Source organism: Homalodisca vitripennis, chromosome X (genome assembly GCF_021130785.1).
Source record: "Homalodisca vitripennis isolate AUS2020 chromosome X, UT_GWSS_2.1, whole genome shotgun sequence".
NCBI lineage: Eukaryota > Metazoa > Arthropoda > Insecta > Hemiptera > Cicadellidae > Homalodisca > Homalodisca vitripennis.
Window position 1 is genome coordinate 141,044,400 of NC_060215.1, and position 24,105 is coordinate 141,068,504.

General features: G+C 35.0%; 1 protein-coding gene across 1 annotated transcript in view; it reads left to right on the forward strand.

The window, feature by feature from the left end:
• The first annotated feature begins 1,608 nt into the window (after window positions 1-1,608).
• Window positions 1,609-24,105, forward strand: part of LOC124369924 (xanthine dehydrogenase-like) — a 292,507-nt gene continuing 270,010 nt past the window's right edge. Inside the window, exon 1 of the mRNA XM_046828119.1 lies at window positions 1,609-1,661. The gene's annotated coding sequence lies outside the window, so the exon portion shown is untranslated. The remainder of the gene's footprint in view (window positions 1,662-24,105) is intronic.

The window sequence follows — 24,105 nt, forward strand, 5'->3', positions numbered from 1 at the left end:
AGGTGTGGGAGACTGATATCATCGTATTAAGCACGATTGCCACATTTAGGAACCACATAGGTTTTTTTATTTAAATAAAATACGTAGACTGATATCATCGTATGTAGCACGATTGCCACATTTAGGAACCACATAGTTTTTTATATAAATAAAATAGCTACTTTATTCATGTCAATATAGAATCTATACACTTTTAAGTGATGCATACCTTATTACTCTTCACATGTAATTCTCGCAAAATACTTTTGAATTATGACTAAAGATTTTAAACTTGAGATATAAGATTCTCCCCTCCCCCCACCTTATCAAACAATACCATATACCAGCATTATTACTTGTATCTCTTAAAAATGAATATTTGGTGTAGCGGTATGTACTTGAACGTGGTCTCTAGCTGGCCACACCAGCGTTGGCCACCCTCGCAGACTTGCCAGACAGGTCAGATTTATGACTTCGGCGCTCAGTGCAGGACACGCCGGAAATGGGCTCCAGAAATGAAAGAAGTATAACTGTTACACCAAGTACTTCTTTTATCAATAAAGTTGAAACTGCTCCTCCAGTGTGTACTTGTAATGATCGTTTACAAAGTCCAGCATAACTTTAAAAAATGTTTTATCTCCGTCCTGTTGAATAAATTATATTAGTGAGAAGAAAAGAACAAGGGTCGAATAGTAGGCATTGGGAGTGCCGATGGTCGAGTGGTCTAAGACGTTGGACTTTCAGTCTGGGTTAGAGATAGCGCAGGTTCGAATCCTGTCTGTGACCGTTGCACTTTTTATCAGTACCATCGACCTTGTACTGTATCGACTCTCCCCTTATTCTGTTGATAAGATTCTCGCACAGGCCAGTGGCTCATAAGGACGGGTAGAATAAGGATTAAAGGGGGATCGGCTTTTCCTGAAAAAAGTAAAATCGGAGAGAAATTTCTACTTATTTTCTCTCTGAAGCAGTAGTGGACATTGCAAAAATTGGAGATGTGCAGATGTGGTTGTAGCAATAAACGGACCTCTACGTCCACACACCATCCAAGGATCATGGAATCTAAGAGAATACCATTTCTGAGGTACGATGTCAATTCAGTTCATAAACTCAGCCAAATGTCTTCCCTAGGAAGCCCCCAAAAGTATCGATGATACTCCCGATGTAGGTCCGGCACTGCCAATCACTCTAGAGTCTAGGCCATGGGCGTTGTGCGGAGAGGGGGGGGGGGGTCGCAGCGAGTACAGCTCAGTCACTAACCCCAAAAGTATCGATGATACTCCCGATGTAGGTCCGGCACTGCCAATCACTCTAGAGTCTAGGCCATGGGCGTTGTGCGGAGAGGGGGGGGGGTCGCAGCGAGTACAGCTCAGTCACTAACCCCAAAAGTATCGATGATACTCCCGATGTAGGTCCGGCACTGCCAATCACTCTAGAGTCTAGGCCATGGGCGTTGTGCGGAGAGGGGGGGGGGGTCGCAGCGAGTACAGCTCAGTCACTAACCCCAAAAGTATCGATGATACTCCCGATGTAGGTCCGGCACTGCCAATCACTCTAGAGTCTAGGCCATGGGCGTTGTGCGGAGAGGGGGGGGGGTCGCAGCGAGTACAGCTCAGTCACTAAGCCATGGTCGGGACTAGTACCAGCCTAGAGTGGACCTTCCCTTCTCCTACATCATCCAAGTGAGTACAAACTAAGGTATTTATTTACAATACCGTGACCATGAAAAATGGACTTTTTTTCATGGGTTGGGCATTTATAGCCAAGTGTTATTATCACAGGTGCATATAAACTGGGGGGAAAGTATATCATTGTATTATATTGATGCCTTTCGGGCATTATTGCATTAAAGATGGAAAATAACCGACAAAATTTTGTTGAACAACACTTGAAGGGTTAAGGATCAGGGGCATCACGTGATCTGGGATTCGACTTTTGCAAGCTCGAGTTAATTTTTTTTCTAAAAGAGCAAGCAGTGCGCGCAGCACTGCGCAGCGGGCAGGCATCGTTGACAGGATTAACGTCATCATTTCAGTAAAATTGCCAGAGGTACTGTCAAAAACAGAGTTTTCAGAGGATTTCAAAAAAATCGTAACTCCTTTGATTTTCGTTGCCGACGAATTTTTTTCTTCACTATTGTTTTCAGGAAAAATTGTAGTTTTCAGGAAAAAAAAAAATGAACATACCTTTCCATGGTCACGATTTTGTAAATTGATACCCAAACTAAAATTATAAACTTTATTTATTTATTTCCAACGGTAAACCATTATAATTCTTACAACATATTTGACACAATATTTCACTCAGTAAGACGGCATAGCTGACAATATAAGACATAGAAACAACTGACCAGAAAGACTGCAATAATACACTTACTAAACTATAAATATAAATAATAATACTACCAAGTGAAACACACCATAATAAAGCAAGTCAGTTGCAACACAAATAGAATAATAACTCTCACACTAAGCATACACGATCAAATTTATAATAATTTCAAACGTCTCCCTCACGCAGAAAAATAAAAATAAATAACAAAAAAAAACCTGAACATAATTTTAATACCTAACAAAGTAACATGGAATAAACTATTTGTAACAGCGTAACAAAGGAAAAGCTATGTAACAGTACGTAATAGGGAGAATGACTATACACAGAAATAGCAAAGAGAATAACTATAGACGGTAGATAACAAGGTAATTAAACAGAAATAACCCATAACAATATTTAACAAGAATAAAACTATAATGTTTTCAATTTTAACCCATCGGAGATCGTCGCTACGAATATTCTTACAACCCTCCCACTTTGTTTAGTTTTTTCTTTAATTAAAGAATGCAAGATTTAAAAAATATTCCAATCGCAACAAATCTGGAACTTATAAAAACATAATGGAGTGTTTTAATTTTCTTGTAATACGCAACTGCATATGATATCCTAACTATTTTGTATCTCTTGATGTTGTTAATTTATTACCAGTAATACACGGAGAACCAGAATAAATGTCCCGTGTTTAGTTTATTTATTTATTAATTAAAATAGCAATAAATCGAATTAGTGTCAATAGTTCTTTTAAAAATAAGTCGCGTATTTCTTTTTATCTCATGAATTATTATGGCAATAATTGAAACGGGCTGTGTCTCATTCATTTTTCCTTGCCAGGACCGCGCCGCTCTTAGGCTTTGTTTACTACTAGGCCTGCTTGTCGAACTCTGCCTCATTATATTTTTCATTACTTATAACGTTGTAAGTAATAAGGTGATATGTAATAACAGATTACGTCACCTTGAATGGTTTATGACAAACAAAATGGTTTCAACTTGTACATGTTTCACAGGTTTGTTTAAATTGTCCAAAAGATAAGTGCAATCTTCACATTATTTAACTTTAGTTTACAAACTGCATGATCGTAAAGTCATGTTAACCTTGAAACGGCGTCTGTACTTGAATTTACCGTTTCCCAACAATCCAAACTCTGATATTATATATTATATAAAACTATTGATGTTCTGTAATAACCGAAAACTCCTCAAAATGATTTTAATGTTTTTTTTTTTTTTTTTTTTTTTGTTTAGTTGTTTTACTTTCAACGGTAAACCCATTTTACAGTATAAAAGAAGATTCATCAATAAAAACATTATCACTTCTAAAATTAGTTCATAAACAGGTGATTAATGTTTACCGCTTAAACAGTACAAGGGAAAATAATTTTAGTAAATAGGATTATTTAGTAGGATTTAGTAGTACCACGCAAGTATCCATAAAAATTCTACTTACTCAAAGGGCTCAAATCGTCGAATAAAAAGGATAAAATCTTTTGAGAGAGATGTACTTCTAATAATATTAAGATTCAAATACAATGCATGTTTTTTTTTAACTCAAACAAAAATATGATTGAGGAGTGGTAGATACACATTGTTAACTTTCACCCTCAAGACCAGAACCCTTTGTACTCGTAGTTATGATTGTTTCGCGGATCTGTCCGTTGGGTTGTGATATTTGTATCAGGATAATTGTAATAGATGTAATTGTTCAGTGAGAACTTCTCTTGGTTATTAATAAGCGTTAAATCATATAAATATGTCACACATAAGTGTTGCCTTGTACCTGTTTGGTTAATGTAGGAGTATCTAGGGTGCGTTTCGATCTAAGAATTTTGACTAGACCTTTCAGAAACAGATTTGTGGATTTTCTCGGAGAAGTCAGCCAGGCATATTAGTCTATCTAGATGAGTGCGAAAGAAAAAACATATTATTGTTTATATTATAGTCTGTATTATGAACCTGTCTCCTGAACCCTCGGCCTCCTGGGACTGATCCTCAATGTTTTTTTAACGACTCAGCCACTAGCTTGTCCACAATATAAACTAATATTTTTTTACCCGAACCATGATTTCCGAAATTTGACAAAATATTTGAAAAATACATAAACAAGTAGATGGACAATATTAAACAAGGGCTAATTTGATGAAGAAAATTAAACTATACAGATATTGCTTGTTAATAATTTGTAACAATACAGTTAGTTTTGTATAAAATATGACATTAAAATTGCATTATAAATTTACAACAGTATTACAAAGCTTAAAAGTTGCTGCTACACAGGGAAATTCGCTGAACAAAGGCATATGATACATATAACGTAAAAACATTTAATCTATCCTAAAACCATTTCTCGATGTTTTGGTTCACATTTCCGGGCACCATGCTCCTTTTAAAGGTTATGGTATATTTCAAAAAAGAAGAGAACGAAATTTCTCACTCTCCAACGGTGATAAGTTGACCTCTCTCCCGAAAGCCTAATTTTGGTTGTGTCAGTACCCTGAGAGCCACTATTTAAACCATTTTCCGTTAGTTTTAACCAACTTTTACATTTTTTTACTCTTCACGTGCAATGAATTATACTAATAAAAATGTTTTAAAACTGTAGCAAAATTAAGGAAGGTTTACAAAAGTTTAGACTTGGATAAAATAAAAGAGTTTTAGGCATTCATGTAAATGCCATTAATATGTCTGAATTGCTTGCTATTTCGTGTTTACAAAAGCGTAAGGTACACTGCACCCGGAAAGAGAGTGACGACTAGGATATTAATTTTTATTATAATTTTATTACTTAGGTAATATTTGTGAAAGAGCTCGGTATTCGTGAAAACCTAAAACTTCGTCACTTTTAGGGATAACAATAGTTTGATAATTAGTTAAGGATTATAACTGTAGTTATAGAGTGATCACCGAATATTGTAAAAGTCTTGTAATTAACAGTGCATCTGTTGTAACAGTCTCGGTTGACTTTAAACTTTTAAATTTAACCTTGAAGCCGTATCGTTCTCCGAAAGCCTGGAGGGAATACAATAATATTTGTGAAGTCAGATACTTGGGTATAAATCTGCATGACACTCTTACTTGAACGAGGTGGTAAGGTGGAATGAGGAGAGCAATGGTGCAGTGTTAGAAGATAGGACTAGAGGTGGCACCAGAACTGTGAACGCCCAGAGAAGAGAACAAGTAGCATAGGAGGTGCCTTGGAACAGAGCTGCAATGACAGGAGACACTAGCTTTTTAAGAAAAGTACCGTAAGTGAATAGATTTTCTTTCAATTTGACTCGAGGAAAGGCAATCAAGCTCAGGAAAAAACTAAATGGATCTAAGGTAGTTTACTAATAATAGTAATATCGGTAGTCTAAGCAATAATAATGGCGTGAGTAGTCAAGTAATAGTAAATAGTACCAGTGGGGATAATATTATCAGAGACCCCACCAGTACTTTCGTAGAACAAGTGCCGTACTTTAAATAATAATAGTTAAGACACTTACTGACGTACTTAAATTGTGTAACAACTTTAACGAAATCTGATCAGAATTTTCTAAGTCACCACTTTTCAAAGTTGCAGTTCCATTGCAAATCGCCCCTAAATCGGTACATTTTTTCGTTGTTATAATAATGAAATAGATAAATAATATTTTATTTCAAAAGATAATAATCTGTACAAAAATAGCATTGGTTTATAACAAAGAGCAATACATATTTACAAATATACAAAACAAAGCAAACATGATTTGAATCTATAAACTCTTTTAAAAATCAATTAGTAATAAAATCCTATATAATATCTTATATTAAACTAAATGCTAATTCTGACTTTATAGGTCCTTAAGTTCATGCACATACACACAAAAACAAAATATTTAAAGAACATCAATTACAATAATCACAGGGTTAAAAATATAAATATACGAGTATACAGAAAAACAAAACTTAATTATACTTCACTGTACAAAGTATATAATCTATTATTCCTTGATACAGATAATTTGGAATAAAGTACTACAAGGCAATGCCTGATAGGATATATTCTCACTGCTTAAATAATTTAACTTATGGCTTGAACATAACCTGTACTTAATAATGCTCAAAAATTTTTACAAACAACTACTCTTTTTAAAACGATAAAGAACATAAATCACTTTTACACTCATGAATGCGGAATAATTGTATTCCACATACATACATGAAACACAAATATATACTTATATAGACACACATGCACATACACAAAACAAATAAATATTACTATCGTACAAAGGCTATATTTACTATAATAAAGTATGCTCTCTATTGAACTACATTAAACAACCTTTCTTCTACATCTGTAATAATAAAGAACCAGAGTCTTAATTTATTGACAAAGAAAGCAATTGTTTTTAAATTCTGAATTTCAACTGGTAATGTATTAAACATAATATGTTTTTGTGAAAAATATGTTGCTTGGTTTAGGCACAAGAAAACTCGCTGCGTTTCTTAACTTAGACTTGTAATCTTTATCAGTTATAAAACATCTGCTGCAAATAAAAAATACTTTTAAAAGGTTATAGACAAACTTGTATTGCAACTGATCGACATAAATTGGAAGTTGGTAAACTGGGTTTGGTGTCTCACATTTTATGTAACTCTCGTTATTGTAGCTTTGCTGAGGTTAGTTTGTGTTTAGCTTTCAAATTCGAGTATCTGAACTTTTTGATGCAAGAGTAGACGGTCGTGCGGAGAATCGCGGAACCAGGTCCTTCGGGTCCCGGCCGCCGCCCGGCGTTGCTTCGTTTACGGCTCACGCCGACACCGACCGACAAACACTGCCAGGCGGGGAGTTTGACTGGGGAGTACACTGCCAAAGAATAACGCAGGTGTCCTTAAGGTCGGGACACACATACCCGCACCGCGCCCGACACGTGAGTCGGCCGAGTGTCGGTGCGACCCCGGCTCGGTTGCTGTGAGTGAGGCCACACATGTCCGTATGCTGTCCGAGCGTAAAAATCTCACTGTTTGTACTAGAGCATATTTTGGATTCTAAAAAACAGATACTTAGAAAAATGTTCAGCAAGTCAAAAAGTGATAACTGAAGTAAATTGTTCATTTTTGGACATTTTGATGTATAAACGAAATCCATCCTACCAGCCATTTTAATTTGACGTATCAAAAGTTGAATTGTTAGGCGCTATGTATAATATGTAAAATTTAAGGAAGAAGTAAGTTCATGAAGGCAAATTGCATCGAAGGATTGATTTAGAGAATAGATAAACGTCAGCTGATTACAACTATGGATGGGGAGCGCTATCCAATTCCAGGCATGAATGTGCTTGGCAGATTAAACTCCTTGTTAATTATTTAAGCAATTTGGTCAACTGAAATTAATCGAACCATGTAAAATCTGTCGTCTATGACGTTCCTGCACATCATAATGGTTTATTGAAGGGTTTACAGCTATTAAATTGTTCGTGAAAGCCATGGGTCGTTGAAAGTGGGATTAAACATTACAATTATTAGTAAAAACACCCAGTAGCTTGTTTTAAGTTAAAACACATTTATGAAGTCTTAAAAACTGAACAATTTCCCAGGGGAGGATTCTGGAGCTCCTATTTTTGGAGGAATGCTATACCTCCTAAACACCCTATTGTGCCCACCCCCGAAATAATTATCTATATACGCCACTGGAAAGTTCAATTCCCTTTTCTGTGGAAGACGCAGAACTGAAAGAGATTTATGTTTTAAACGATCACAAAAGCCCAGAGTATGTTGTTATAATTCCACAGGAAACAAATTAGTCGATACCCGATACATTAACTATCAATATTTTTGTACAATGTGCGATTTTCTCAACACAAGAAGAGACATTACGAATAAGAACTTGAATGATATGACACTTTAGTCCACAATAGCTTAGTAGGTATCACTCAGCAATTCGATAGTTTCAGTTAGAACTAAATCTTAAGGACACTAGTCAACTATTTTTCGATGGTAGTAAAGGCAAAGCGCACAGTAGAACAATTGCCTATAATATCGGTAACCTATAGGACCTAGGATAGTTCGGGTACGTTACCTACAAGTTTGGCCTTTCCTCTGTCTGTTGACGGTGAAACAATTCATTTGCTCTTTGACATATTTCTCTGTACACACCAATAAATTATTCTATGTGTTTGCTGTATAGTTAGTTACTTGGGTAGTGCTATTACCCAAATATATTACAGGAGATAAGTATTCGATTGTGCCACTAAAATTTGAGTATACTATATAATATAGATAAGATAGTGGAAAATAATACGAATAAAATTAATCAAAAATACACCATACCAGTCAAAATGTATGTGATTAGAGATTTCTTAAAATTAGAACAAAATTTATATTAATCAGCTAACTACCCTTTGGAATAAATCATATGTACTTACATGAATCTCGTGAAGTCAAATTATCGGAAGGTATAAATGTGCAAAGCATTACTATCAGAGAATAGCTAAGAGTTTAAAACCACTTTGTTTAAGATAATCAAATCATAGCTTTAATTTTCATATCGTGACTTTATTAATTGTTACTGGTATTGACTCAAAATTGCCACCAATTGTTTATTCCTCTTGGTTGAATCACAGGCGAGCTGGTGTACTTTGGTCATTTGGAGCACGGGGGCCAATTAATATGTTGTAGAAGTGTAAATTGAAGATGATGTTGTAAATGCTTGGTTTTTGAAGTTATTTAATCGACTGCCACCAGCGTGGCCGATTTGAATGCTGCCAGTTAAGAATGTAATAAAATGAAAATCTTTTTGGAGATGACAATATTCACGAAATCAATAAATCTAGGTTGGAACATTATGTTTCTTACGTCTCTTGTATTTTTACGCATAGTGTATTTACACTACGTGTGTGCTGTCCGTGACCGTTGCACTTTTTATCAGTACCATCGACCTTGTACTGTATCGACTCTCTCCCTTATTTCGTTGATAAGATCCTCGCACAGGCCAGTGGCTCATGAGGACGGGCAGAATACGGCTTAAGAGGATTAGTCTCTCCTTTTTAATTACAAAATATATATTTATAAAAAATGTATCCCAAAATGTATATTGTTATAATGTATCTCTTAATGTTAATGAGTGTTATATTGATTATTTAGAGGAGAAAGTAGAAAGCTCTCTTAAAGTCAATCTCAAGTAGCAGACCATTATAGAAGATTTTCGAATACGGAGCATAGATTGCGGGTATAGCTCCATTGAGAACAGAATCTGTGTTGCCCGACGGCAACGTAGAAATACCATAAAGCAGACAGATGTTATGGATATTAGGAGTGCCAATAGCTGAGCGGTCTAAGACGTCAGACTTTGGGCCTATGATAAAATAATGCAAGTTCAATCTTGCACATGAAAGAAGCTTTTTTTGATCAGTACTATCGAGCTTGTTTTCGCACAGGCCAGTGGCTCATGAGGACGGGCAGAATAATGCTTATAAAAGAAAAAAATTAACTTTTTGACCCAAACGTCCGTATATACGGACATTCACAAATTAATTGTTTCAAAATATATAAAAGTTACGAAACTTACAATTTGCACTATACCAAAATTATCACAAAACTCTTATCTTTCTTATTAGATAACTTGTGCATTCGTAGTTAAAACTAATAACATAGTATTTTACAAATGCGATAGATGGAACTTATCAGTGGTCAGTGGTATAATAAGACTTGGCTTTTTAGCCCGGGGGGGGAGGGTATGAATGAAGAACACACCACATCGGGGTGACATTATGTAGACTTAATTGAACATTAAACATTTTGCTTAGTATTCCAAACAACTTTAATCACTTTAATAAATATATGTTATAGTGTTTTAGAGGGTTTGGGGGTTCTATTCCTTACCCTCCATAGGTCATTAGAACACATAATCGGTGGCGTTGAAACTTGCTATACTTGTATATGTAAATCAGCTATAAATGACAACTTACAACTGTGTGCAGTTTATTTTTGAGTGGGCATTGCATTAGTTCGACTTTATTACTTAGTTATTTTTAGTATTATACTTTATATTTTTATATTTATTTATGGACTGTGTTTTTTATGTAAGATTTATTTAGTTTAACTTTTATAATTAATAAAATACATGTTTAATAGTTAAAAGAGGTATACTTTTTTAAATATCACATTTTATTTATTTACTTAGATTAATTAAAATCAATTTACATCTGGTTATTAGCAGATACATTACAGTAAATCTCGGGAATTTCCGGGGTTATATTGTGCAAAAGAAAATAGCTGCAATCGAAAGGGGTATCTTGGGCATAGATATGAGGAAGAGTAATATAATATTACTTCATGTACTTCAGTTTTATATTGTATTTTTAAGTAAAAGTATTTAATATAAACTAGCAATCTTCGTAAGAAGTAGAAGACTCACTGGTAAGAAATGGATGTAGATTTTTGGCGCTTCTATGGATTTCTTAAAACAAGAGAAAGTTAGTACTTGAAGTAGTTTCCGTCTTCTTCTTTCGACCAGCTTCTAAAGTCTTAGTTTAGAACATGTGTCTACACGTAGTACAGCCAAGCCCAGCGACATAGATGTGATTGTCCTAAGAGGGACGGTCACGGTTGTTTAGTCTCTGGAACAGTAAGGTCCTCACCTATCAAGTTTATGTGACATAATCAAGAGCCTATTCATGGCCACAGCTGTCCCTTGAGTAAACATTTGTTTAGACTGGGGCATTAGTACTTTCGCTCCAGCCCTGATTTATTACTGTGAACTATTATAAAACATTCGGACAAGGCTCTTTGTCATTTCCGGAAACCTTTTTTATCTTTCAGCAAATACTAATTTCTATTAAAGTTATCGAGTAATTACTAAATCCATGTTGTCTATAACTACGAAACTGTAATTGTAGACAAATTTATGCTACCCTACCTGGTCATCAGTTCCATAGAATGTTTGTTGTAGATCATGTTCGCTGATGAGTCCGTGGTTGTGCATCTGAAGTAGGCTTACCATGTGTGTGTGTGTGTACTGTAATTATTATGTATCGTGTCTATGTTATATTTACTGAATCTATGCGAGTTTTATTATATTTTGAATTATGTGTTTTTAACTTCCGTCGAGTAACGGGTTTTTACACACCTGACGACGGGACTTTCGTTCCGAAACGTTGAACTTTTGACAAGACAAGGGACTATATACTCGTATAATTACTAATTATAATTAATTCTCGTGATTGATAAAACATCTCTTGGAGCAGTCTCGGTTAATTTTAGTCATTTAAATTGCATCCCTAGATATCAAATAGCCTCTTAACAATCGCAAAATAAGTTTTAAAGTTGGAACCCATAACTGATCGAATGGTAGCCTACTACTAACTACACATATGTGTAATATATTCACTGTATGGTGGAGTCTAGTTGATTTTGAGCTATTTGGCGGATTATTGTTACAATATAGTGGTATAATTCCTAAGTGGCGTGTACAGTAATAATCAGAACACGTTAGTTGCACAGAATCGTACATGCAACAATAGGGATTCAAATAATCCCCATACTCCATTATGTGACCTCTATTATACACATACAATTACAATTATACACCTCTAATTGGGACCTGTCAAACTCAGATATTCCGATGCCGTACAATAAAGACTGTATAATGAAACTTGTGTACATATGACGTATAACTACATTGACATTTATTATTTACTAAAAAATATATTTCTTGATGTCACACGATACCAACATGGAAATATTTAGCAGCCTTTTAACATTTAGTCAGTTATGGAAACCGACTTGAAATATGTTTTGTAATAAATAATTTCTCTTTCTTAGTGTAAAAGTACGTTTTTCAAAAAAGCTATTTACAATACATTTGCCATTAACAATGGAAACATTTGCAACTCAATTTTTGGCAAATTAAGACTGTACAAAGAGAACTGCACTAGTATAAGTTTTGAAAGGTTCTGTTGGAGGTAACGACTAAATGTAGGGTTTCTTAGTTCACTTTTTATACAATATTTTATTTTAAATGTCCTTCTTTTGCTGAAATTTATCTTTTGTGCACCCACCACCTGCTTTTCCAATTTAAGTGCGACCTATAAACAATCAAATGTAACAAATATTTGCTATCTACAAAAGTTACAGATCTGTGTGCCATTTCGAGACAGCCTTCAAACTTTTGAAGAAGAAAGGTGTTATGGCTGCTTAAATAAAATAAACCGAATGGTTGAGCAAATACAATGCATTTGGTACCAATAACGTTGCTTAGTTCCTTTCAATTTCATATGATTCAGGTCTTGACTTTAACTTCCATTTAGGTACTAGTTGTAAGAAAGTGTTCCGAAAACGTGAAATTAATCGATATTGTGAGCAATAATAACCCTAAGTATATCGTTCATAGCATAATCCCACATAAGAAAGGAATCCTTATCTTTCCTGATCACGCGGATATTGATTGATTATTTATCCTGTCCTGTGGATCAGTATCAGTACTACAAGTCAGGATATCCAAAGCTCATGGTTCACATCATTTTATAGAACGTGTTAAGACCCGCACATATTTAAGGGGATGTGTACTATGTGCAAAAGTAAAGTAAATTTAACTTAAAATCTGTTAACAATCAAAATAGCAGAATCCCTTCATGATATCTGCATAGCAAATACTTATTACCCGAAATAGCAATGGAAATCATACCTTGTGATCCAAAGGTAAGTTATCCCACTTTAAATTTCCAACAGAATTTTCAAATCCCTATTGGGATCAATAGCTTGGAGACATTATCTGAAGGATTTCAAATTTACCCCCCTCCATCCCCAAATGGGTGGTGAGGGCAACTCAACATTTTTAATTGGGACGACCCATTGAGTAATAAATACATCACATTAAAGGACTAAATGAGACAAAACTAACATCACAAAAAAACTCAATTCAGGGCTACTCTATTCAATGATCAGCGTTTAAATAAAGGTTAAATTCAAACTTAAATTGGACGCTATGTTGGATGTATTAAACTTAGGCCTAAATAATTCTAATTTTCATGATTCTTCCCTTTGAATAAGAATGTAACCTCGTAACAACGAGGTGCCACAAAATGTAATTACTATTAAAAGTCTTTACTAACTCCTTACAATTCGATAGCTAATTTGCTGAGCGTTAGCGAAGCCTATAACTCGAGAGGATAGAAAGATTTCATTTCTGTCTGTCTGTCTGTGCGTACGATATCTAGAAGACGAACTGACCTACAGACTAGAAAGTTTGCATGAAGCTTCATTTGTATATAGGTTACGTTGAGTTCGATGATGATGCATGTCGTTCTATGGGTTTTGGCTGAGCGTTAGTGAATATATTTACATTGGGCTTATGAGTAACCATGATGTCAACGAGAATATAACAGAGTAAATACATTTGTAAAAAAATACTATGAGATTGTAACATACGATATTTTGGATTTCTAGATTAAAAAAGTAAAAGTAATAGAGTGAGAAGTCAGTGACAAAATTTGATTCCAGCGCTGCGTTGTAGTATCCTCCCTTGCTCACCGGAACTTTTATTACTTGAACACCGCTAGGGAACATAAGGAACAAAATATGAATGTATCATGTGGCAGGATATCGCGAGAAACTTTTTATCTGCAGATGTTAATTTGGCAGAAACTTAATTTCCACATAGGCACGAATTAGTTATATGATGGTACATGTCTAATCAGAGACTTTGTCTGAGAGCCATTGAAGCCTATCGTATGTATGATAACACAATTTTTTGTCTGCCTGGGGGATGTTAAAATTTCTTTTCTGTACGACTATATGTCTGTGTACAGAGCGCCTTGAGAATTAAATGAGCTTGTATTATGAAATTTTGCAAACCACCTCAGTAGCCTGTTACGTGACACGTGGATTCTTTTTTAAAGGTCATGAAAAAAGAGTAATTTTTAAAAACTATAGGTCTCTTAAGTTGGCTTAAGTAAGTATGTACCAAATTTTGTAGTTATAGTTTGTATATAGTTTCAAAAATATTTAACCATCCCGGGTCATTTTGGAAACCTTATGTTGTAAAAGTTATATTGATATATATTCTGTCGTTTTATTAATATACAGAAAAACTTTTTCAATTTAGTCTTGCAGTGTAAGAGAGTAGTGATCTGAAACTCTAAAAGTAAATGACTAATGATTCAGTTTTGTGTAACAATTATTGCAAAATAATTACGAGTGAGAATCAGGGTACATATTTGATATATATATATATATATATATATATATATATATATATATTTTTAAGTATATATTTATATTCCTAGACGTACAGTAACAGATCACATATTTATTTGAATCCCTGAAATAGAACATTATTTATAGATTATGTATTGACCTTGTGAAACCACCAAGGAGAGTGTTCCAATTAAACTCACATGTATATTGAAGTAAAGTCTGAAATAGCTGTTTAGACATATAATTAATACTTCTATGAAAGCAGTTGTTTTGGAATGTAATAAGTTAAAAACCTCAAATAACCTCTGACACGAACGGGAGATAGCTGTTAGCCTACTGGGGGAACTCTAGTGCAGTTTCAACAGCAGCTCAAAGTCCTAGGAGTGTTTGGCCTTGGGATTGATTGCACAACAGACAATCTGTCTCGTCATGCCGATCGCGCTGGTGAACTGAGGTCTGAATCTGAATTGTTTCATCTTGAGTTTGTTGGTAGCCAGTCTGTAAACACATCCTCGTCTCATCGTTTCGTTTTGAGCCCACCTAGACTTTAACGATAGGAACAATACTGGCATAATAATTACTCTGTGGGGAGGGGGAAATCATTATGTAAGAACCATACAGGAAATAACTTTATCTAACAATATGGCATGAGTAAAAGGTCTAGTCCAAAAGAAAAGTTAACTTATTTACCACATTCACTCATCAATTTTCAAATCAAATCGAAAATGTCTTTATTAGTCGATCGTTTCTCATTACAATCGGCTTTTCAGAACAACTCCAGTCATCTAAAACTAATGACAACAATTCATTTAGACTTCAACTATAAAGAAAATACTAATCTAATTGTCAATCGCCAACATTTCTTTTACCTTGACTTTAAGGAGGCAGTCTCCTTGAGTGATTTTAGATCACAAGGGAGGGAGTTGTACAACTTGAGGGCAAAGTAAGAAAACTCTCTCCTCCCTGTCTCGAGCATTACTCGAGGGAAGTGAAGCTGATCGTCCTGTTGGGTTCTGCGATCAGCAACCTCGCCACGGTACAGGAGTCTCTCTACCAAGTACCGCGGCTCCTGAAAAGACAGGACGCGGTGGATTAGTTAGCAGGTCTGCAGCCTGCATACGGTTTCTATATGCAACGATCCTGCAGCCCTTCGATGGGCAGATAAGTGCTTGTATTTACGTAAATTGTAAATAAAACTGACAGCCATGTTCTCTACTTCTTGAATTCTGTCAATAATCTACCTCGAAATGTTGTTGCTGTATGCAGGATAACAATAAAAGAACACGGATAAAATCAAATATTGTATCAGGCGGATCTTTGATATATCTGGCAAAACCAACCTGTGTGTATGTACATCCCTCTTAGTTTCCCAAGCGCACACTGAGTAGGTTAGGTGACGTGGTCAGAAAAGCTGAGTTCACTGTCGAGCACAACACCCAATGTTTTTACAGCGCCGAACACCTCTAGTGCTCGTTGCACATTGTGTCCAATCTGTGTCTAATGTAAGGACCACTTATCATCCCGTTTACCATACCATATCCCGTTTAATGATAGAATCCATAAAGTTATGAATAATGGAGTAATGAGTAGTTTACTAGTTTACAGTCATGGCAATAACATTTTACCTGATTTTGTTTTAACTCAGCATCATCTACCCGTATATAAATTATTAAATTTGCGATTTTCAGTACTTTTCTATGGTTTTCTGACGTTGCCGTAACGATATTTGTGCGGCTGATGGTCGGTTTTTAATGTATAAAGGTAGGAAAAATATAATGAGAGAAACAATATCGTTCCATATTTTTAACCCGTTTGATACTCTTGGATTTCAACCACCACCAAAACTAGCTTGCCTGGAGATGGATTTCTTTCTTAGAGAGATTCCACTATCAGTTCGAAGAAACCCTGGTTGTATGCTTATACAAAGCAAATTTGCTCTCGGCTTTTGAACTGTTGCAGTTTCGGTTTCTGCGATTTAGTCGGATTCCATTTTGATTTAGAATTTTTTGTGAAAAAAATATTGTCACTACACACTATTTGGGACAAAATGTTCTTATTCTTTTAGGAAGACAAAATTGTTGCATCCTAAGACGATCAAGCAGCCGCCACTCATTCGATTACAAGCAATTTTTTAGGACTACAAGTTTTTAAGTAAAACAAGCATTTGCAAATATCCTGAATACTTTAAAAAGTAATTTAACCTTCAAATCCGAATCACTTTCGTAATGGGTGATTCCGTAGCCGCGTTGCCGGTTTGGAGAGTCGTCAAAACATTTTATATCCTTAGTTCTCGATAAAAAAATTAAAGTTCTTTACTTCTCCGAAAAAAATGCTCTAACTTCTTAAGTCTATAATCCGATAGTAAATGTGGATATAAGGAAGAGACCCAGAAGGTCAGTTCTTGGACCAAAAACTGGACTATAAAGCCTTGTTCACCTGTTCCCCATTCGCGCCAATGATGTTTTTGTTATCTTCAGTAGTAATTGATTTCATGCCTGTGAAGATTGTGCCTAACTGTAGGCTTACACAAAGAGGTGAATCTGTTGGCTCTTTATGTAAGACTGTATACTACTCGAACTGCCCTTTCTCTTTTCAAATATTGACAGAATTCTTAAAAATGTCGTTAAGTGGTTTTAATTACATTACGGTAATGTAATTTACACAGGTAAATCTAGAAATATTTCAAAACCACGAAATAATCATTATTGCCAAGTACCAAATGAATGTTCTCAGACTAACTTCGCCTGCTGAAATCAAGACTTAATTCTATTAGTCCTTCTTCTTGGGCTTATCCGTGTGTAGACCACCTTACACACGCGCATCAGGTGATAAGCCACACATGTCATATACGAGTGTCTTGCACCCTCTCTCTTGAGTCAGAGTATTTTTTTCTACTTTAACATAACCTAAAAGGTTGTTTCAATTGCAGTATAATTATTCTGGGTTTGTACTTATAAAGTATGCTGTTGCACAATATAATAACAAATGAAGAAGTTCAAAATGGCCATTAAAAAGATTTTTATAAATTTACACAGAAGTTGAAATTTAAAATTAAAAAGTTAAAGATTTCAAGTATTTAATATTTATACATTTATACATTCTTTGTAAGTCTAGTAGAGACTTCTCTCATACTGCCATAAATCACTGTAGCAAATTTCAGCTTGACAGCTTATAAATAGTTTTTGAAAACATTTGTTTCGCCTATTCCGTAAATTTCAAATTAAGATTTAAGTGTCTCTAAAATCTAACACAGTGACACCTTCACAATTAAAAAACCTCCAGGTATTTATCCTTCTTATTCTCCCTATTCCTTTTCAACTTCCTTTTAGGTACTCGCTTCTTGTCTCCTCGGTTTCTTCTTTTTCGGCCCTTCTTTCCGGAGTGGCATTGACTCGTTGAACTAGAAGCATGAACTTTCCTGCAGTGATATGTATCCTATTCAACATATTAAATTTGTCCAATCATCCTTCATTGAACCGAAGACAGCTTCATACACTCTAAAACTTTAAGGTTTCAAATAAGATTTACAAAAAGTTTTATGAGTATTTGACCATATTGCAAAGTAAAACTTTCGGATTTTAGGTCTTATCACAGAGACAACGCTTTACTACTTCCATGTTTGGCAGATCCTTATAGATAAATATAATAATACGTCTAATATGTGAGTTCGTACAGTTATAGAATGATACATTCCATGTTACGGCGTTGATGAAATGGTCCGAAAATTACTCAATCGAAATACACTGTTTGATTAATCAAATCAAAATATGTAAAAACGTATCGTATAAAGTACAGTTATATCTTGCTTAGATGACCATGCCTGTCTGTGTTTTAGGGAAAATTGTATTATTGTCCAGACTATACACTTTGCAATGTATGAACCTTTATTCAGCTTAAAGATGTAATTTTTTTCCTAAAAAACACAGACAGGCGGTCGGTAAACTAAGCAAGATAGGGCTACACACGACAATTTCTTACTCATTTTAACCTGATAAATAAAATGGTGACGTTTGATAGAGTAATTTGTGGACACCCTGTATAGTGTTGTATAGTTTCTTAGAGAGGAGAAAGTTTAGAATGTTTTGTAATACAAAATTAATTTTTATCCACAAAAAGCTGCTAATTCCCCGAAAATTACAAATTTAATTTAATATGTTTTTATCCCTTCAGTTAGTTGGCATATAAGCACTATGAGGGTGCGTTTTCATGTGGACTTCATTATAAGATGCTCCAAAATACTACTTAAAATCCTAAAAATTCTTCAAGCAAAGATAAAAGATATTTATTTACATTGTTCCTGTTGCCAGGAAAACTATCTTAAAGGGAGGAGAACATAGCAAATACAGCCATATAGCTTATGTACCAGAAATATCTAGCAAAACTGTATGTCATTGCTACATGTACCTCTGCTATAAGACAAATACTCGTAAAAGCAGTATTACACTGCTATATATGGACATCATTTTAAATAATATTTTTAAGAAGTCATCTAGTATTAAAGAGAACTAAATTTTCTCCTCCAGTTTTTCGTACGCTGCAGAATTGTTTACTTTAGCATGTGTTTACGTCCGGTGTTTAAATTGTTAATTCAACTATTTAAACTATCTACAAGTAAACACTCTTAATTTAGCTGATTGTTGGAATATACAATCCATCCCTGATCCTTTTTATCAGGAAATTAGCCATTTAGACATGAATAAATTAAAATGATTCTATTTTGTTTCCCCATCATGGGCTGCATAACGACTCTTCATTTCTACAAATTGCTCCGACATTGACCAACCAAACTTCTATCTTCTGCACGTCATCACGGTCCGAATGCTATTGCTATTCACACCTTATTGTCTGTATTTCTATATTTAAAACACGTGCTAACCGGGTCCCACTATACAGGGTATTCCCGTAACAGTACACTAATGACTAAGCTGAAGTTAAAATAACAATTATTGAGGACGTTCATTATATATAGGCAGAGCTAAAGGACAAATTGCGATTCGCACTCGGGTCTGGATTGAATGGCAGAGGCAATAGCAAAGGAAGACAAGGGGTTTTCTTTTTGCTTAGAGACATCTATATAGCTCGATCATATCGCTCGATTTGTGAGCTATATAGCTGAAATTGGTTTTCCTTCAGTGGCTGGTAAAGATCAAAAGAAATCATGCACCTTGGCTGTATAACTGTGGAAAAGCGGACAGTTGACAATTGGCTATACAGCAAACGTACATTTTGCAGCTGCATATAGCTTTGCTACAAATTTCAGCTATGTCCTAGCTTTATAGCTAAGTAGTATAACAGCACGGCTTTAGGCCTACTCAAAGAGTGATCTGTATGCAAGGTACTGCACTGTACGGCAAACTATACGTACAGCTGAGCTATTCATATATAGTACTAAAATCTAGCTATATAGCCAGGTATACCTGTTATGTGGCCTTCACATTTATGAACTTCAGCCAATCTATAACTCGAATGGATGTAACATATGGCGATAGCAAAGGTGCGAAATCATATTGTCCTTTCAAACCTTACATCGTCAATAACAATAAACAAAGGACTCTATAGAGTATTATTTAAAAAGTGTATATACATTTCAATGAGTATTTAGTGTGTATTCCTGGCTAATTAATTAATTTTGCAAAGTGAAAACTATTTTAGAATAATTTAAAATGAGGAATAATTCTTTAGTTAAAATTATTTCCCACCAATGTTTACTCTATTTCTTGAAACCTAGAACTAACTTTTATATTTTTTAGTTTCACCGTACTAAAAATAATAAATTAGGTACGCGAGTAGATTGGGCATGTTGCAGGTACACAGTGAGATACTGGTATAGTTTATTGAAACATAATGTGGTGGTAACTACTCTCAATGCTGCACTCTACAGTTACATTGTAAATAAACTTCACCTCACAAACACTGATAAACCTAAGTGGGCTCGACAGCTGGTCAAAGTCAAGGACTTTATATTAATCCCACACTAAATTATAGCGTCCAACTTAATAGGCACTAGCTCCGGTGACGTCATCGCCGAACCTTTCCGGTCCGCAGTAAAGCTTGGCCTTGTGGCTGCCGCTCCGAGACATTCAGCCAAGGAGTGAAGCAAGATTCCGCACGACCTACTGAGTCCACGCCAGTACAGTCTCGCCCGTAACGCAGAGATGGAGATTATTGTTTCTGGTTTGGGCAGCCTCACACCGAACGTCCATTCATCCACTGAGCGTGTTGTGTCTCGGATGTCCAGAGTACTACCTCACACCGCAAACGTCCATCCAGCGGGTTTCCATATTGTCTTTCAGTTGAGTTGCGACCTCCGTCAGGGAAACTTTTAAATAATGGCATCTACTAGTGTACCTTGGTGTAATCAGGTGATTTTGTGAGAGGTGTACCGTGGACTAATTTTGTACTGTATCGACTCTCCCCCTTATTCTGTTTGATAAGATCCTCGCACAGGCCAGTGGCCAATGAGGACGGGCAGAATAAGGCTTAAACGGGGATCGGCCTCTTCTTTTTTAAATAAAAAAATATTGCTGCTGACAGTTCCAGCAGTGATGACGTAAATACAGTTCTACTTTATTCAGTTAGCAAACGAAAATATTGGGAGCAACCACATTATTAAAAAAAGAAACGTGTTTGGTGAGTTCCACCATTTTATAGCAGATTTAGAGTAGGGTGAAGAGAGATTCAGACGGTATTTGAGACTAAGTAAAGAACAATTCGATAAGGTTTTGTTTGCCATTTATAGATAATGGTTAAAGAGGGAAGACACGAATTATAGGAAATCAATCACAGTTTTGCACAACCAGCAAATATATCGGGGAAACTGTGAGTGATTTGTGTGCACATAAATCATGCCTTTAAACGAGGCATTGCACAAAACTCTGTCGTCACAAACAATTAGGAAGTAATTAAGGTTTAGCAATGTTATAGTGGAACAAAAATCAAGATGATCGCCAGTTTCTTCTTAAGCCATTTGTATCCTGTAAGTTGTATTTTCAATTTAGCAATTTTTGCGGTTGATTTCCAAGAATTTAGCGATGAGAGTAATCTGAATGTCTGCGCTTCTTACCTCGCTGCTGAAAAGATTAGTGTCCTACCCCATCTAGGATAACCCTCCTCCTCGCAATCTTTGTTTAGCCATCCATCGCTACTACGACACATCTGTAAAGAGAACGCGCATTACCTGCGTAGTAAATTTCTAGCTCATTAGGCTTTGTATATTGTTTATTAAAGTGATTTAAATATGTAAACAGTATTTAGTTATGAAATGATAATAAGATTTAGGGCGTTTGCCATCGTTATATGTTACAAAAATATAACACAACGTTTCGAGGATTGAAATCTGCCGTCTTCTTCAGGTGTAACCCCCTCCCCCCCCCAAAAAAAAATCGTATGAACTAAAATATGCAACAAAAGTGTAGTACTCAAAGGTATAGTGGAAAATGTCCGAAATCCTTCTATTCTTTTAAACCTTCCATCGTCAACAACAAACTTTAAACAAAGAGTTTATATATGTTACTAACATTAATATTTTTGTTAATAAATTTATTATGGGGTTGAAATACATTTTTAGGCCCCTTTTAAGGCAGTATATTTCGAATTTTTACTGGTCACTTGCGGTTTAATTGGCCAAGTTTAACTGTAATATTTCCTTCTGTAGTTATAGTATAGAAGATCTATACTAAGTTATAAGCAGTTAGTATTCATGATAGTTGCATTATTAACAATTCGTCAACATTGAGACACTAAAATCTTAAGATTCTGAATTGAGTTTTTACATGTGAAACAGTGTGAACTGTAGTGTCGAGTTTAAGCGGTGTCTCAGATGCGCGGCCGGCTTCTCGTAATTAACATTGTCGTTAGTAATTTACGCCCTCGTTAACATTCGATAAGAGCTAACTATCTAATGTTCTACGAAAGCTCCTCTCAACACAATACGTGATTGCCTCATCGCGACGTGTACTCACACACGCCGTGTGCAGGAGGACAGTCAAGTTAGTATGTTCCACACTTTCTACGCACAATGTGTACATAACATTTGTGTTTAATATTCTAAAACGGATCTAACTGTGTTTAAGTATGTGTTATTAATCGTAAATTTGAATGTATATAATATTTTCTAGCTACCAATATGCATGTTCAAAGAAACATATCGTACATGTTCAAAAGAAGAAATCTTTGAAATTAGCGCACCCCATAAATTATGCGCTTAATTACTTGTTGAATTTAATAAAAATCGACATTTCCTCCTAGTTTATAGCAATATGCATGAGCAAACACACACATTTGAAATATTCAAAATACTACATTTTTGAAATCAGGTGCTCCAAAATGGACGTTTCCGTTAAAAATGCAATATAATGTGTACGCAATGAAAATTTGATATAATCGTCACAATGGTCTAGGCTGGAAATGATCAGGAAATGGGCACAATTGTAAAAACTTTAGATTGGGCACCTGCACATGAAACAGATCTCATATCACACTCTCATCCTCGAGAACATACAACAAATTAATTCAAAGATCTGTGAGTACCAAATTAACAGAAGAAAATAGTTATTTTAAAATATTAAACTATCGCTTTAGGATATTTAAAATTTGTATGAGGTTCTTCAAGAGCCAAGATTTTTTTATATTAATGTTAGTTAAGCAATTATGGAGTCCTATGCCGCAAGTTCCCAATTTATTATTCCTATGTGAATTCATAATTAACGCCTCTTTAGATTAATTAAGTATTCTTACCTCCGTCAAATCCAGCAACAAGGTGTTGGTGAGGTGTTGTCAAATGTTGCATGTTTCGGAAACCATTCCACCTTCAGTGTACAGGATAAAATATGATCCGCCGAATGGCTTTGTTCTTATAATTAAAATCATACAAGATACATTACACAACAAACATACACTAATTGTAAAAAAAACTATATACACGGCACTACACATAATGCACTCATATGAGGAATTCTACTACTCAGTCTTCAACCCTCATAATGATGATTTTCGGCAGTGATGACATCTAAAAATGGGAGAATTTAATCTACAGGTACTCTTATGTATCCTGTGTATTCCTAATTACATATCAAATAAATATAATAGTATTCCTATATTAGAAAAAAATGTAACTCGTATAGAAACAATAATTAAATCAACAAACCAAGGCACAGGTTAAAAATCCTCTCTTGAATCCGAACCCTAATTTATATGGTAAAAAAGAAGACCCACGTGCCCGTAATAAACACAACTTGGCAAAATTAATGATTAGAAAATTTTGTATCTCATAAAGGGCGATTCAAAAAGAGCACCGGTTTTGATATATATATCACATTAAGAGATTTATTTTTACAAACTACTAAAATATAAATATCATCATGTTCATATAACCTTCCGATTTAACATCGCAGTTCAGTTATAGTGAATTTCATGGACAGAGTTGTTGCGTGCGAAGTAGAGGAGGCTACATGCATGACATCATTTAACATACGTGAAATTGAAAGGTTATATGAAAATATTGATATATTTAGTTTTAACTTTTTATTTAAATGAATCACTTAATTTGATGTGTGAAAACAGACGCTCTTTTTGAATCACCCTGTATTATTGACATTTTAAAATCAAATTTATAATACTGTAGGTGGTTTCAAAACAG